The sequence below is a fragment of the Falco punctatus genome, assembly GCF_963210335.1.
Source record: "Falco punctatus genome assembly, chromosome: Z".
Lineage (NCBI taxonomy): Eukaryota > Metazoa > Chordata > Aves > Falconiformes > Falconidae > Falco > Falco punctatus.
The window spans coordinates 30,758,292-30,775,197 of NC_137586.1; positions in this window are offsets into that span (position 1 = coordinate 30,758,292).

Consider the following 16,906-nt stretch of genomic DNA (forward strand, 5'->3'; position numbering starts at 1 on the left):
ACCATGTATAAAAAGAAGAAATAATTTATCTGCCTATAAAAAGGGAACCTGAGGTTCAGCCTCTTTACAGGCACTACTTGAGCAGCTGAGAAAAACCCCACAGACGACTGCTGAAATAAACCCACTACTGAAGACTGCTTAGAAGCCTGTCTGAATTTCATAAAGCATACCCAAAGAAGGGGTGGAAGTGGATAGAAAGGTCTCTCTTGCTCTCACTCTCACTCTCTGTGTCACACATAGGGCCCTCACAGGATGGAAGTGGGTATACTTCTGTATACATAAATAAATAAATATTACATAGTAAAGTAAATTATAGTTCCCCTCTCCTTGGCTGTCTCTGCTGGAGTCTAAACCGTGTCCTAGTGGTGTTGTGCAATACTTTTGACATATTCAGAAATGGAAAAACAAATCATGGGAGGAACTGTAGTACTGAAATATGTTTTACGCAGCTATTCTGTATTCAAAAACATGCACATGATTTTTCCTCAGCAACCACTTTAACATTTGGAATAGGACATCTGATTAGCCTCATTCAGACTTAATTATTCCTATCTTAGCACAGTAACCAATGCTTCATTAATACAACCTGCACTGTGTACTGAATTAACCTTTTTCTGCTTACACACCAGATGCCTTATTCACACATGTAGCATATAGGTATAAGTTAAAATCCTGACTCTTACTGAGCTTGCTGAAGTTGCCTTCATGCTGGCTGAACAGGAATTGAAATCTTGTTTCAAACATGTCCAAATGTTCTTTCCAATAGAAAGTCTTTCAGATTTCTCTGCATTTTTTTTCAAGCATAAGAAATTCTTTACAGAGGCTTGTTAAGACTTAAATTGTCAAAAGAGTTCCTGCCGTATCTTCTCCTTGGAGATCTAAACCTTCATTTGAGTTTGATAGAGAATTTGTTTAGTACTCTCAGGTATCTACTTCCCAAGTGTTCTATTTTATACCAAAATTGTTTCCTATATAAGGTGTTAATATTGACTTTGGTAGGGCTTCTGACATGGTATCCTACATCATTCTGTACCTCATCTGAGTGTATCACTGAACAATTAGAGGGGTGAAAAACTGGCTGGAATCAAGGTCAAAGGGTAGCGGTTGAAGGAAGTTTTGTACCCTACAAAGAAGCTGTTAACAGGTGTAGTTTGTCAAGGTCTGCCCCGGGACCTTGGTCTGTTTATTATCTGTAAATAACCCCAAGAAGGAGACAGAGTGCACCCTCATCAACCTTGCAGGTAACACTAGACCACGAGACCTTGCTGGACAAGCCCAGGGGCAGGGCTGCAGTTCAGCAGGATTGATGTCTAGCTATGCATTCCATCCCCGTTATCTTACTGTTGTCAACACGAAATTCTTTTCTTCTAGTGAAGTTAGGTTAGTCACATCTCTGTAGCTCTGTATTGATGGCTGTGCCCTGGAAGGAGAACTACAAGCCTGGTACAGGGAACATTCTGCCCCAGGAGGTGCCAACAGCCAGCCGGCTGCAACAAGGACAAGAAGTTGGCAGAATGAAACTGTAACTAGGGGAAAGGCAAAGGCAGGGGGGGAGACTGTGACCACTGACTCAATTCAGGACTACAAGACCCACCCCCCACCTCCCTCGGATGTGTAGTGAATTAAAAATACACTGTAACTTTAAACTGAAGTGTGAGATATACAGACCCATAGAAAGCTACAGTGAAAAACTAATTACGAATAAATAGTATCTTTTAAGCAAAGATTCAAAAATATGTATGTATAACTAGACTGTATAAATATTATTCTTGTTCTTCTGAGTTTTGGGCTTGCTTTGTGGAATACCACCTAGCCCCCAGCTTTGCACAAATCTGTAATAAAGAAATACCTCAACTCTCTGTGTCAATTGATTGGGTGAATTATTCCACTTTTTTGGACAACAGGATCAGGGGGGAAATTGGCCAAGCAGGAGCCTGCCACCTGTTTGACAAAGGCAGGCGCGAAGTCCTGCACCAGGATGAAACCTACTTGAAACAGTACAGGCTGGAGAATGGCCAGTGAGGTAGCATCTCTGCTGAAAAAGTCTGGGAAGCACTGGTGGACAGCAACCTAAGCACAGCCCAGCACATGACCTGGCAGCAAAGGAGGCCAGTTAACATCCTGGGCTATCCTAACAGGAGGGTAGTCACTACATCAGGGGAAACAGTTATCCCCCTTTAGTCTTCTGAGGTGCTCCTTAGACCACATCTGGATACTGTGGCCAGTTTTGGGCCCTCTGGTACAAGACAGACATTGATTAGTTGGAGCAGGTTTAGCAGCAAGTGACCAGCATGGTCAGGGGCTGGAGAAGAGGCATGCCAGAGGCTGAGGGAACCACACTTGCTCAGCCTGGAGAGGAGAAGGGTCCAGGGGTACCTAATAGCAGCCTTCTAGCACCTGTGGGGAGGCTACTGAGCAGCCAGGGCCAGGCTCTTTACTAAGGTGTGTGGCAGGACTCATGGAGTCAGGCAGTGGAGCCAAAGTAGCAGCAGTCTCAGCCTTTCAAGGTTTTTAAGACCCAGCTGGATAAAGCCCTGAGCAACCTAGTCTGACCCTGCTTTGGGCCACAGTTTGGACTAGAGATCTGGATCCCAACCTGAATTAGGTTGGGATGTTATATTTTTTAAACAAGATACCCCATTAATCATGATTTAAAAAAAAGGCTTCAAATACTTATCCAATGAAGGGTAGCCTACATACATAACAAAGCTGCAAATTGTCCCTCAAAAATGTATACCATCAAAAACATTTGAGGGGCAAATTTTTCTTTTTTAATTAGATATAGGATGAAATATGTAGTGTGAAAAGTTGTTAGCTTTAATTATTTGCCCATACTTAAAGTAGCAAATGTACCCTGACAAGGGTTCCAGCTGGAATTGCTATAGGAAGAGGGTACCGGAGAGAAGGGAAGGAGCAGAGGAAGGGGCAGGTTGCCTCCTTTCACACAATCTATGCAACCGCGGCTGGCAGAAGACTGATGTGCAATCTGTAAGGAAAAGGGACACTGGAAGAAAGAATGCCCTCAAGCCGGGAACTTGGATTCTGCTTTGCAGGCCATTAAGTTGATGACATTAGAGGAGACCTGAAGGGGACCAGGGGAGTCATCCCCAGCTGAACCCCTGGTTATATTAAAGCTGGGGAACGATGAGATAGAATTTTAGGTAGATACAGGAGCTACTTACTTTGTACTCAATACTTGTAAAGGAGATCTTAGTCAAGAAACTGTAAATGTTGTTGGTACCACAGGGAAAATCGACCTTTCCTGCAAACCTTAACATTTAAGTTAGGAAAGCAATGGGTAACTCGCCAATTTTTATATATTCCTATATGCCCAATGCCTTTGGTGGGAAGAGATTTATTGAGTAAACTAGATGCACAGATAGTCTTCAGTTATGGAGAAGCACAATTGTTAATACCTGAATCAAAAGCTGTGGAGGCAAAGATTTTCATGTTACAGAATACACAAAGATCAAAGGAAGAAATCCCTGAAGAAGCAGAAGATGTACTTAACCCCTTTGGTACGGGCTAATGAAGTGTCGGGACAATCCAGGTTGACCAAGCCAGTAAGAATCATTTTAAAGTCTAAAACTAAATTCGTAAGACAAAAACAGTATCCTGCTAAGTGGGAGGATAGGAAGGGATTGGAAAAGTTAATACTGAATTTTTAAATTATGGATTATTAGAAGAACATGAATCAGAATATAACACTCCAATAGTGCCAGTAAAGAAACTGAATGGGGAATAGAGATTAGTTCAAGATTTAAAAGCTATAAATCAGCTTGTTCAAGATATTCATCCAGTGGTAGAGCTAACCCATACACCTTGCTGACATCCTTAAAGGAAAAATGTAACTACTTGGTCTTAAGGATGCTTTCTACTGTGTAGCTCTAGACAGAAGCAGCCAGGCAATATTTGCCTTGGAATAGGAAAGCCCCACCACTGGATGCAAAACTCAACTTACTTGGACAGTATTGCCACAAGGGTTCAAAAATAGTTCAACAATATTTGGCAGTCAGCTGGTGAAAGAATTGGAATTGTGGAAAAAGGAAAATCCAGAAGGAACAATATTACAGTATGTAGATGATCTTTTATTGGCTGCAGAAACCTGGGGAGAATGTTTGCAGATGACTATAAGCTTGCTGAATTTCTTAGGACAAGAAGGCTATCACGTATTGAAGGGCAAAGCCCAAACAGGAAAAGAAACTGTGCTCCATCTGGGATTTGAGATTTCCAAGGACAATGGAAACTGGGAACTGACAGGAAAGAAGCAATCTGCCAAAGACCAGAACCAAAAACTGGGCGGGAGCTGAGGGCATTCCTGGTCATGGTTGGATGGTGCAGACAGTGGATCCTCAGCTATGGACTAGTGGTATGAAACCCTGAAAAGGTCAAAAGAGAACCACTTACTATGGACTCCCAAATGCCAAATAGCCTTCAAGAATTTAAAAAGAGCTCTGATGTCGGCATCTGCATTGAGACTACCCGGTTTGTCTAAGCCTTTTGAGTTACTTATATATATGAATGACTACACCTGGCCTTGGGCATGCAAAAGACTGGGAACACGGAGAAGAGCTGTGGGATACTTCTACAAATGATTGCACGATGTGCATAAAGGATGGCCAGGATGTTTGCATGCCATGGCCACAATTGTTCTCTTAATTCAAAAAGCAAGAAAATTAACAATGGGACAGAGAATTATGGTGCATGTTCCACATATGGTGGTTTCTGTTTTAGGACAAAGCAGGGGGGCATTGGTTGTCTCCAAGCCGCATACTTAAATATCCAGTTATCTTGTTGGAGCAGGATGACATGGAACTTAAAACCACCACAGCAGTTAATCCAAAAATGTTTTTGAATTCAGAAGTAAAGGACTCCGAATCCTTGTGTCATGATTGGCTGCAAACTACAGAATTTGAACATACTAATTATATATTCAAGTAGACATGATCTGATCTGAGAGATGAACCATTAACTGATCCTGATTTGGAACTGTTGCCTGACGGTAGTAGCTTTGTACAAGATGGGGACAGATGGCTGGATATGCAGTGGTTACAGCTACACAGGTGACAGAGGCCAGGGCTCTACCCGTCAACACATCAGCCCAGAGGTCAGAACTGATAGCGCTATGACAAGCCTTGAAAGTAGCTGAAGAAGAAAGTGTAAGTATTTGGACTGATTCAAAATAAGCATTTGGGATAGTCCATGTGCATGGAGCTGTATGGAATGAAAAAGGACTATTGTCGGCCCAAGGATCACCTATTAAATGCAAGGAAGAAATTCTTCAACTTCTACAGAATATCAAAAAACCTAAGGAAGTGGTGATAATGCATTACAAAGCACAGCAATTCAGACAAACCACAGTGAACGTTGGTAATGGATTGGCTGTGCTGGAAAGGTGGCTGAACAAAGCACCCTTGCATTAGTGCCAGTGAAGCAGATACAGCTCCCAATTCAGAAGCCCAGTTATAGCGAGGCAGATCAACAACTGGCATCACTGTCAAAAGCAACCACTAAGAGAGGGATGATTAATAACCCCCACAAAAAAAACATCAATCTTTTGCCACAAATAATGACTGAGATTGTGGAAAAGAGACATGAAGAAACACACTGGGTTAGTGAGGCCATGATCTCTAGTCTTCAAAATGTGATTATGTGTGTAGGAATGACTGGAATAGTGAAGTCTATAATAGCAACGTGTCCCATTTTCTTTAAAAAATAATCCCATGAACAGGAAAAGACCACCCCCAGGGACCACTAACTAGGGAAATTTGCCTGGAGATTACTGGCAAGTTGATTTTTGTGAACCACCAAGGCAGAATGGGCACAGATATCTCTTAGTATTAATTGATACCTTCTCAGGATGGCCAGAAGCTTTCCTCTGTCACACCAGCAAAGCCAGAGGAGTAACTAAGGCATTACTCAAAGAAATAATACCAAGGTTTGGGGTGCCGATAGGAATGCCCTCTGATCAGGGTCCACAGTTTGTAGTAGACATTGTTCAACAGTTAAGTAAAATTCTTGGTGTCAAATGGGATTTACATACCCCATGGAGGCCCCAGTCAAGTGGAAAAGTAGAAAGAATGAATCAAACTTTGAAATGACAGGTCAGTAAAATACATCAGGAAACATCTTTAAAATGGCCACAGGCCCTCCCACTAGATCTTTTGAGAATTAGGACACAACCACGACCTAAAAGTAGAGTGAGATACTATATGGAAAACTATATCAAATGCCATTAATTCCAGGAGAAATACATGTACAGGGCAAGACAGATTTAAAGTTATACTTGATTTCTCTAGGAAAGATCCTTGTGGCTCTCTGATGATAACATTGTTCTAAAAGGACCACTTGCATTGGACACCTACGCTTTGTATATATATATATAAACTTGGAACTCTGAACATTCACAAGAGAAGTGGAAAGAACACTACGTTAGAAGGAACTGATCCCTGGATCCATTATACTGGAATTAAGAAAATTCCATCCAAGGTGTTGACTGCAACACCGACAGAACCATTGAAGTTGGTTTTGAAATGGTGCAACCACACAGCCATCACTGAATAATTTTCTCCCAAAGAACACCAACTATGGAAAGGAGTGAGATGGAACAATGGATTGGAATAATTTTATTTGTACTTTCAAATAAAATTCAAATAGATAGTGAGAATGGTCAAATTTTTATGCCTAAATGGAATAGAAACTATGACATCTGGGAACTTTTAACCAGAGAGGTAACCAACACATCATCCTTTTGCATTTTAGTTGAAAATTTGGTGGAAAGGATATATAGCTCTTGCCTAATAGGAAAACCAACCCCATTAGAATTACTCAAGAATTATACTACACTACAGAACTTTGACTTTGCTTTAACCTATACAACAATTAAAGGAATTAGCAGCAGAGATTAAGGAAAAAGAAGGATTAGACTTTTCTTGGTTACTGTCTTGGCTTCCGAACTTGAATTGGTTAAAACAAGTATTTCTGTTTGTATTGTTACTAATAATATTGATCATTGTCGCTTGCTCTGTGACACAATGTGTTCCCTTGTGTAGACTCTGGATTTATAGGGCAATAATGTGAGAATGGTGCTGTGAATAACATCATAATTCTCAAAGGGGGGAATTGTCACCATGTACCGTTTGTTTCAGTATAATGGATAATTACCATCAAACAGTAGTTGTGCAACATTATATTGTTAAGGAAATGTTAATTAATAATTCCAAGGAGGAACTAAAACAAAAGATTTTCTTGCAAAGCTGGATCTGAAACCAAACTTGCCAACAGAAGTTGAACTGTGGTCAAGACAAGTCCCTGTAGGGAAAGGTAATTGAGGTTCAGTTCTTGGTCAGCTGTAACTACAGGGTCAACTACTGTTTGAGACCCCCAGAAGTTTTCTAAAATACCTGTAAGGAGCATGCATGACAATTAATATAGTGTCCTTTACTGAGTGAATATGTATGATTTTTCCAAGAAATGTAATGCATAAACATATGTATGATCTATATAATCTTGCCTGAATGTAACGTACATTAGGTGGAGCAATCCCCCGTGTACCCAGTGCTGCAATAAAGGAATGTCTGCTTCTTAATGCTGTGTTGGTGTTAAGGAGTTTTCTTATTCCCAGTTTCAGTGACAGTTGCACTAAATTGAATTTCTCGTGTATAATTGAACTTTGCAAGTAGAACAGAGCTGGCGTGTCCACATGTGCAGATTTACTGCTAACATTTCCAGACACCCTGGCCTGTCAAGTATCTGGAGTCTTGACAGACCAGAACCCAGAGCATGAGAATCTGCGGCCAAAGTCAGTAGTGTTGACAGGCCTGTGTTCCCTCCCCTCCATTAAGCAATCCTGCTCTGGAGCCCAGAATACTGTCTAAATAACCGAAGATGCCTCTTTACAGGCCAGTGCTATTTTCCTAGCTGTTTGAACGCCCACTTCTCACGTCACCGGTACTGTCTCCCTAAACCCAGACCAGAATAACAACTTTCTTGGCAGAGAATGTCAAGCACTTTGTATCTCCTACCATTCTTGAGCTTTCTTATAAAAATGATACAGAATTACAGTGTTAAGACATGCTCTTGTAGAGAGACGAGGGCTTTACCTCATTTCAAAGCACTTTACGACAGTTATGACCTTCTCTCCATTAATGCCTTGGGTGGAATTAGACTGTTCTGATTCAGGGGCTTTAAGAAATATGAACTGGAACTGCAGGAGAAATTTTGGCTGGTGCAACTTACACTTTTTGTATCATCCTAGAAGTACAGCACAGTTTGTAATAACAGGTCTGGATGAGATGCTGATGAAAGCCAAGGTATCAACCTCTAAGATATATATACATAGATGCCCCAGATCTCTTAAACTACACTTTATTATTTCAACCTGTAACAAAGCACAGAATGTCAGGAATAATTTGTGACTGTCAACTACGTGAAAACTGTACCTCTGAACCCTATCCTTTGGATATATTTTTCATATCCTTAATAAGAATGCAATTTTTCCAGGATTTTTTTAACCTATACAGTTAAGTCCCTTTTAGAATGCATGTTTCATAAGTTACAAAACTGAGGAAAATCAAGATAATTTAGTACTTCAGACTGGGAATTGCATAGATTCTCCAGGATCATCCGCTTATATTTTGGGGAAACTTTTAAACTTAAACTTTGGGTATGTGTTTTATCTTCAGTATATCCTAGTTCAAGACAAACAGTGGTCCCTTCTTTTTCATAAAGATACGCATTTTTACACATATTTCTGGATTTTCTGCTGACCAAGAAGTCCTTCCTTTGTGCTTCCCTGGAGTTTTTTACTGTAAGTAACAAATACATGGAGCATTGCACAGGTGTTCCTCTGAGTATCACACAGCAAGGGTCAGCATACCTGTGAGGATGCACGTGACTAGTTTAAGCAGTTTGCACTAGTATATGATTTTTTTGGTACAAAAATCTAAAACCTGTATTTATAGTATTCCTCCCTTATATGTTAATGACTTCAAACATTTTGACAGACTGCTACATAAAACTCTCCCAAATTCCCAAATGTTCATGTAATGTGTTTTACATTACTTGATACTTATTTCAAAAGACAACTATACAGTTGAACAGCTGATTCAAACTTGTCCTCTCCTCAGTGCTGGTGAGGCCACACCTGGATTGATGTGTCGAGTTCTGGGCTCCCCAGTACAAGAGAGACATGGACATATGGCAGTGAAGGGCCAGGAAGGTGTTGAAGGGACTGGAGCATCTCTGCTGTGAGGAAAGGCTGAGAGAGCCGGGACAGCTCAGACTAGGGAAGAGAAGGCTCAGGGAGGACCTCATCCATATATATCAATACCCGAAGGAGGGTGCAAAGAAGGCAGAGCCAGGCTTTTCTCAGTGGTGCCCGGTGACAGGACCAGAGGCAATGGTCTTATGGTTCATTTGGAGCTCTAAAATTTACAAAACCACATCCTCTGTAAATTAAACCTTCTATTATGCACTCATTAGGAAAGAAAACGTGACAAACAAGGGTTCAATCCCCTTCATACAGGCTAGTATCGCATGTTAATTGACTAATTTATCACTTAAGTCATGAGGTTTCTAACTCACAATTTCTCTAATTCGTAACTCACTACTCATAATTTATAATCTGTGCAACTACAAGCAAAACAGTTACCTAGCCAACGGTGACAGTGCTTATCCTTTGTTGTCTGTCATGATGCAGGCATCCCCTCTACCAGGAAGCACAAAAACCTCACCAGTCCAGCTGCTGTTGGATCTGCTTCAAATACTTCTTGGGCAAGCTGGCATATTTACACCTGCCAGCTTGGAAGTTTGGTCTGCAACATTTCCATGAGTTAGCAGATCCTGAAGAAAGTACCAGACAACCAATACAAAAGGATTGTGGCTGTAGGAGACAGCAAATTGCAGGTGACAGATTGCATAATGACCTTTAGCCCTTTTTGGCCACCGTGTGCTGCCTACATGTTGCCCACACTTCGACTTACCGGCACTGATCCCAGTGTGCATCAAGCCTTAGCATGAACTGTGTGTTAACCAAAACCTGAGTGGGAGAGTGAACATTCACACAACGGGTGCAGACTGAAACACAGAAGGTTCCTCCTGAACATCAGGAAAGAGTTTTTTACTGTGAAGGTGAACACTTGTCCAGCAAGGCTATGAAGTCCCCCTTCTTGGAGATACTCAAAAGCCATCTGGACATAGTCCTGAGCAACTGGCTCTGGGTGGCCCTGCCTGAGCAGGGGGGTTGGACCAAGTGACCTCCAGAGGTTCCTGCCAACCTCAGCCACTCCGTGACTCGGTGATATACAAAAGGGGATAGGGAAAAAGAAGAGGAAGGGGAAAAAAAAAAAAAAAAAAAAAAAAAGAAGAAAAGAAAGGAACAGGATAAAAAGAACACTACAACAAAGTCATTCCAATCACTAAATTTGATTCATTCTCCATCTTCCATAGGAGAAAAAGCCATTTACTCCTAAAAAATACGGTGATATCAGTCTAACCTCCATGTTTATATCATACATTGTCTAGCAAGCAACCAGAATGCAGACACATGACAGACAGCAGGCTTAAAGAATGAGATATTTTGCTACAGTTTGGTTTATAGCATGCCTCCAAGTATTTAAACAAACTCAAATGGCAATATTCTAAATGTTGCCCTGTCTATTCTCAGTTGGTCCAAAATATCACATCTGACAGTCCAGGTTGCCTCGTAAGTTTACCAAAAGAAGAGTATCACTTCATATCTCCAGCCTGAAAAGACATTATTCATTGGGATAAGCATGCAGTGCAAAACTATAGTCACATTTGAGGTGTAAGAATATTTCCTTCTGCCCATCAATTGCTGTCATATGCTTTCTATCCCCATTTCCATATAATTGGTAATGCAATCAGGTGGTTTCATTTTTCCCCCTTGGTGATATTAGAACAAGCAGCCTTGACAAAGGAACTCTGTGACTGTGGACACTCAAGGCATAAAGCCTGGGGCAGGTGTTTGGTCAAGTTGGCATTTATTACACTGGTAGTCTGCAGAACATTTACCTTGGAGGTCAATACAGCAGTTAATGAAACTAATCAACAGTGAGGAGAGGTTTTTCAGCTGGTATAAACAGGAACTCATCAGAGATGAACTGCATTGCAGGGGAGATAAGATGGTGTAGAGAGGATGTTGTCTCTGAGAAGTCACATGTGCAAAGACTCCTGAAGTGTCTCGAATTTACCAGATGAAACATGCCCCTTTGTAAATGAAGTCACTGTGTTCCCATTAACAAGTTCAACTGGCAAGACATTCGCCATCAAGACCAGGTCTGTCAATTGCTTTTAGGCAGTTCTACCTGGTACATTTGAGGTACATTGCTTCAAGGCTAGATTTGCCTCCCTATAAGAGTTCCTATTCCAAATTCATCATACTTACTTCTCTCAAACAAGCAACTGCTGTAATACCCAGAAGACTGAGCTCGTAAATGCCATATTGCCTATTAACACTGTAGACAAGAAGTTTCCTGTCCAGCCATGCCTGGGGTTATTCTGCATTGGTTCTGCACTTAGAGCACACTTACTTCAGTAAATCCAAATGTCACCAAATGGCTTACCAATTATTTATGCATAGCACCACCCCATGTCTGCACTGACAGGCAACAGAGGTTTCCTTTAGGTTAGAAGCATACCAGGAAGGAGGTTTTCTAATGTTTGAACCAACTGCGGAATCAGTTGTGTCACTTCAGGTCTACTTGTGCTGCCACAGGTCTGGGAGGAAGCGAAAAGCCCGTTATTGGCTCTGCAAAGCATAGGTACAGTCATTCCTGGCTTCCTAGCATTTATACCTCCACCAGCACTGTTAGCCTTTCACAACCTTATAGACATCACCCTGAGGCAACATACACTCTGACACTCACAGCTTTTGCCTCTTTCTTTTTGCCCAGCTTGCATTTATTTACTGTAGGAACTTCCTGTTCTCCCTTCCTTGATCCCAGCTAGATAGTTACTTTTTCCTAAAGAAAACAGAGAGTCTTCCCCTACATTGTGTAAACTCTGCCCCAAAATAGATAGCCATTGATGTCTTCTAGGAATTTCACAAAGCCAGGCCACCAGTTTACTGAAGTGAAAATGCACACTGACTCCTCTACTGCGCTACCCAGTCTTCAGCTTTCCTCATCCCACTCTGGAAACATATCGTGCTCTTCCAAACCTGGGAAGATCCACCTACCCTTCCCTCTGCTGCTTATTTCTTAATTTATGCCCATTCCACACACCCCACCTGTAGAGGGATTTTTAAAGGACTGAGGACATGTTACCATTGTGCAGGTTGGACAACCCAGACCTGTTAGTTGAAGCTGCAGAGCAACTTTAAATTGCCCTTGGAACAAGCAGTGTGAGAAAGAAAACAAGCTATGCACAAACAAGAAGCCAGGTGCGGAGCAAGTCCTGGGAACCATGGAATCACACTCTGATCAGGCGCCTGCAGCATGCTCACCAGTCAGCGACACGGATGCCCGCGTGGCCAAAGACTTTTATCCAATCACCTGTGTGTAAAGTCGTGTGAGTGGTTGGTTTAAGTTATAAACATGACCTGTTTGTTTAATAAAGTGAGCACGGCATGTAGCCATATTGGTGTGATTGTCATGACTTGGCCAACTCTCCATGGTGGATCCTCTTCGCCCACCCTCTTCTAAACAGATCCAGCTGAAGAATGCAGGACCTTATCTTAATCCTCCTTTGCTTGACTAGAAAGCCTGACAGTTGTAAGATTTGACCTGTGGCAGCTATTGATGTTGGCTTTTCTCATATTTCTTTCATCATGTCTCTCTGCTAGAATTCAGGGGAGAACACGTAGTCGCTCAGGATGTGCACAGAGCACAGATCAAGATCAGGATTTGTTTGGGGCCTTAAAAGTGCTAGGAACAGAAGTAATAGGACAAACAGCTGTCTGTACTATTGCACTACCACCCTTGCTCAGCCAAGGAATTTCAGTTTGCTGTTTTCTTGCCTCAGCCAGCTGAGGAGGAAACAGAGTGGGCTAGTGTAGGACAGTGCTCCAGTTTATTTAAAACAAACGAACAAACAAAATGCAGCAACTTTATTCACAGTTCTTGTGGGAACTATTGTGTCACAGGGGATATGAAGAGCTTGTGAACCTCTCATGGGTTAGCATCAATTATCTGCTGTGGACTCTCACTGCTAAAAAGCCTGCACAACTATAGTAGTATTGATCTTATTTCAAAAAAGACCTTTGTGAAACAGATGGAAGTTCTCACTGAGTGACTACTGTGATGTCCTGTTGCCTATAGCCTTGAAACACTACTCACTGCCACAATAAATATGTGACTAAGCAGGCAAAATATGATGTAGGCTGCAGCCAACCTAAAGGACAGAACAAAACCTTAACACCACAGAAGTCTCATTTCAAACTTCTTCTGTGCTTTTATCTGCCATAGCAGCTTACAGAAAGGCAAAACTGGCTTGTTATAAGCTAGTGTGTGATTCAAAGGCATCATGTGTGTTTCAAAGGCATATTTTATCTGCAATCCAGAACAAAACACACAATAAAAATAAACACAGATGTATGAAAAACATTTGTAGGCTTAAAAGCAGAATAAGGCATATAGCTAAAAAATACAGAAGTTACCCATTTAAAATTGTCACAGCACGTTTAGCCAGGGACAAGTCCTGGTTTGGGATACATGCTTACTGCAAGATCCAGTAATAATCTAAGTGTAACTAGATGAAATCACTCATTTCACAACAGGAAACTGTACAGGAAGGTAACTGTCAGGCAATTTCCATAGCTACTAGTAAAGACAAAGTTTCTTTCTTGAGAACCGTACTAGTCAAATTGTGACAGACACCACTATACTAAATTTGGCAAGGGTTGCAAAGAAGAATAAGAATGGCTTTTATAGGTACGTCGGCCAGATGAGGAAGATTAAAGAAAAGGCACCCCCTGTGGTAAATAAGACAGAAGAGCTGATGACAACCCACATGCAGAAGGCTGAGGTACTCAACAATATTTTTGCCTGTTTCCAATGGCAATCTCTCTTCCCACTCCTCTCAAACTGCTGAACTTCAAGACAGAGACTGGAGCAATAAAGCCCCTCCCATTGTAGGAGAAGATCAGGTTCACAACCACCAGAGGAACCTGAACATACACACATCTATGTGAGATGCAGAGAGATACATCCCATGGTCCTGAGGGAACTGGCTGGTGTAGTCGCCAAGCCACTCTCCATCATATCTGAAAAGTCATGGCAGACAGAGAAAGTCCCCAGTGACTGGAAAAAGGGAAACATCACATCCACTTTTTAAAAAGGTAAAAAGGAAGACCATGGGAGCTACTGAGCAGTCACCCTCACCTCTGTGCCAGGTAAAGTCATGGAGGAGATCCGCCTGAAAGACATGTTGAAACATATGGAAGAGAAGGAGGTGGTTTGAAACAGTCAACATGGCTTTACCAAGGGCAAATCCTGTCTGACTAATCTAGTGGCCTTTTACGACGGAGTAACTGCATCAGTGGACAAGGGAAGAACTACAGATGTCATCTACCCAGATATAAGGCCTTTGATACAGTCCCCCATAACATTCTTGCCACTAAATTGGACAGATACAGTTTTGTCAGATGGCCTGTAAGATGGATAAGGAACTGGCTGCTTGGCTTTCTCCAACAAATTAAATCAATGACTCAGTGTCAAAGCGGAAACAGGTAATGAGTGGTGCCCACAGCGGTCCGTACTGCAACCAACAATATTTAATATCTTCACCAACAACATAGACACTGGGATTGAGGACACCCTCAGCAAGTTTGCAGATGACACCAATCTCAGTGGTGCAGTTGATTCACTTGAGGGAAGAGATGCCATCCAGAGGGACCCTGAAAGGCTTGGGAAGTGGGCCTGTGTAAGCCTCATGAAGTTCAACAAGGCCAAGTGCAAGATCCCACACCTGAGTCGTTGAGATCCCCAGTATCACTACAGACTGAGGGATGAATGAACTGACAGCAACACTGAAGAGGAGGATCTGGGGATACTGGTGGATGAAAAACTGGACACGAGCCACCAGTGCGTACTTGCAGCCCAGAACCTGGACTGCACAAAGAGCAGCATGGCCATCAGGCTGAGGGACATGATTGTCCCCCTCTGCTCTGGTGACACCCCACCTGGAGTAATGTAACTGGCTGCTCAGGGGTCCCCAGCTCAAGAAAGGCAAGGACCTGAGACAGCCAGTCCAGAGGAATGTCACAAAAAAGCTCAGAGGGCCGGAACACCTCTCCTGTGAAGACAGTCTGAGACATTTGGGCTTGTTCAGCCTAGAGATGAGAAGGCTATGGGGAGACCTTATTGTGGCATTTCAATATATAAAGGGGCCTTATGCTGGAAAAGTTCACAGTGAGTGGCAGAGAACAAAGGGATGCAGCACAGCTTATATACACTTATCAAATCATTAGTCAATGTCCAAAGTTCTTCGAAGTTTCCTTTAGTCTTGTCAGTTCTGCAAATCCATGACCTGACTCTGTCCCAGGTGATTCATCTATTCGGTTCCAGTCTCTGCCTTGGTTCCAAGGTCCTTCTTGGATCACGATCTTCTTTCTGCTTCCTTTAACTCACACAATCCTTCAAGCACACTTAGTCTTTGAACAAGCAATTCCTATTCACATATATTAATTTTTCTAAAAACACCTGTGTTTCTGAGAGCACCTGTGTATACAAATTGATCATCTATTGTTTCTCTATTCTCCTACTGATTAACTTGACTAAATTTTAAACCAGCCTTGGATTAGGGCTATACAAGGGACAAGGCCTGGTTCTGCCATTTAGCAGCTTCAGCACTTTAAATTGCTTAATTCAAAATACATTTTCTTTAACACTTATAAAAAATATGGAGAGAGAAGAGTCTGTAGTGGCAGAAAAAGGGGCAACAGTTTTAAACTGAAAGAGGGTAGGTTTAGTCTGGATATAAGGAAAAAAGATTTTATGATGATGATGCTAAGCCACTGTATCAGGTTGCCCAGGGAAGTCTGAATGCCCCATCCCTGGAAGTGTTCAAAGTCAGGTTGAACAGGGCTTTGAGCAGCCTGGTCTAGTGGAAGGTGTCCCTGCCCATGGCAATGGGGTTGGAAATGGATGATCTTTAAAGGTCACTTCCAACACAAACCATTCTATGATTATATGATGCATAGCTTGTAGATTGATTTATCAAAATAACAAATGATCCTTATGCACACCGATCAGAAAAGCTGAGTCAGCAAGCAGCTAACCGAAGGAGGTCTAATTCCTGCACAATTCCTATAAAGCATCCCTATCATGATTAAAAAAAGGGTGGTTTAGTCTCTGGGAAACAACACTGAGGGAAAAAAAAAAAGTGTTGTTATTCGTAAGGAAAATTATCAGACTTTTTCTGTTCGTGGGTGATGATACCAAACCAGGAGGTCCTGTTGACGCTCTTCAGGGATGAGAGGCTTTGCAGAAGGATCTGAATAAATTGAGGCATTGGACAGCCAACAGTGACATGAAAGTGACAACTCAAAACGCTGGATTCCACACCTGGGACAGAGAAATGCCAGGCACAAGTTCAAACTGGGAGAGGAGTGGCTGGCGAGCAGCCCTGGGGAGAGGGCTCTGGGGGTGCTGGGCGGCAGCAGGCTCAGTGTGAGTCGGCCACGTGCCCTGGCAGCCGAGGGGCAAACGGCACCTGGGGGACACCAAACACAGCGTGACCAGCAGTGGAAGAGGCGACCAGCCGGCTGCGCTCAGCCTGGCGCAGCTGCACGCGGGGTACTGTGTGCACCAGCGCTGGGCCCTCCACTTCAGCAGGACGTGAATTCAGGGCCTTGAGCGCATCCAGAGGGCAACAAAGCTGGCGACAGGGCTGGGAGGAATGTCCCGTGAGGGGAGCCTAAGGCTTCGGGCTTGTCCAGTCTGGA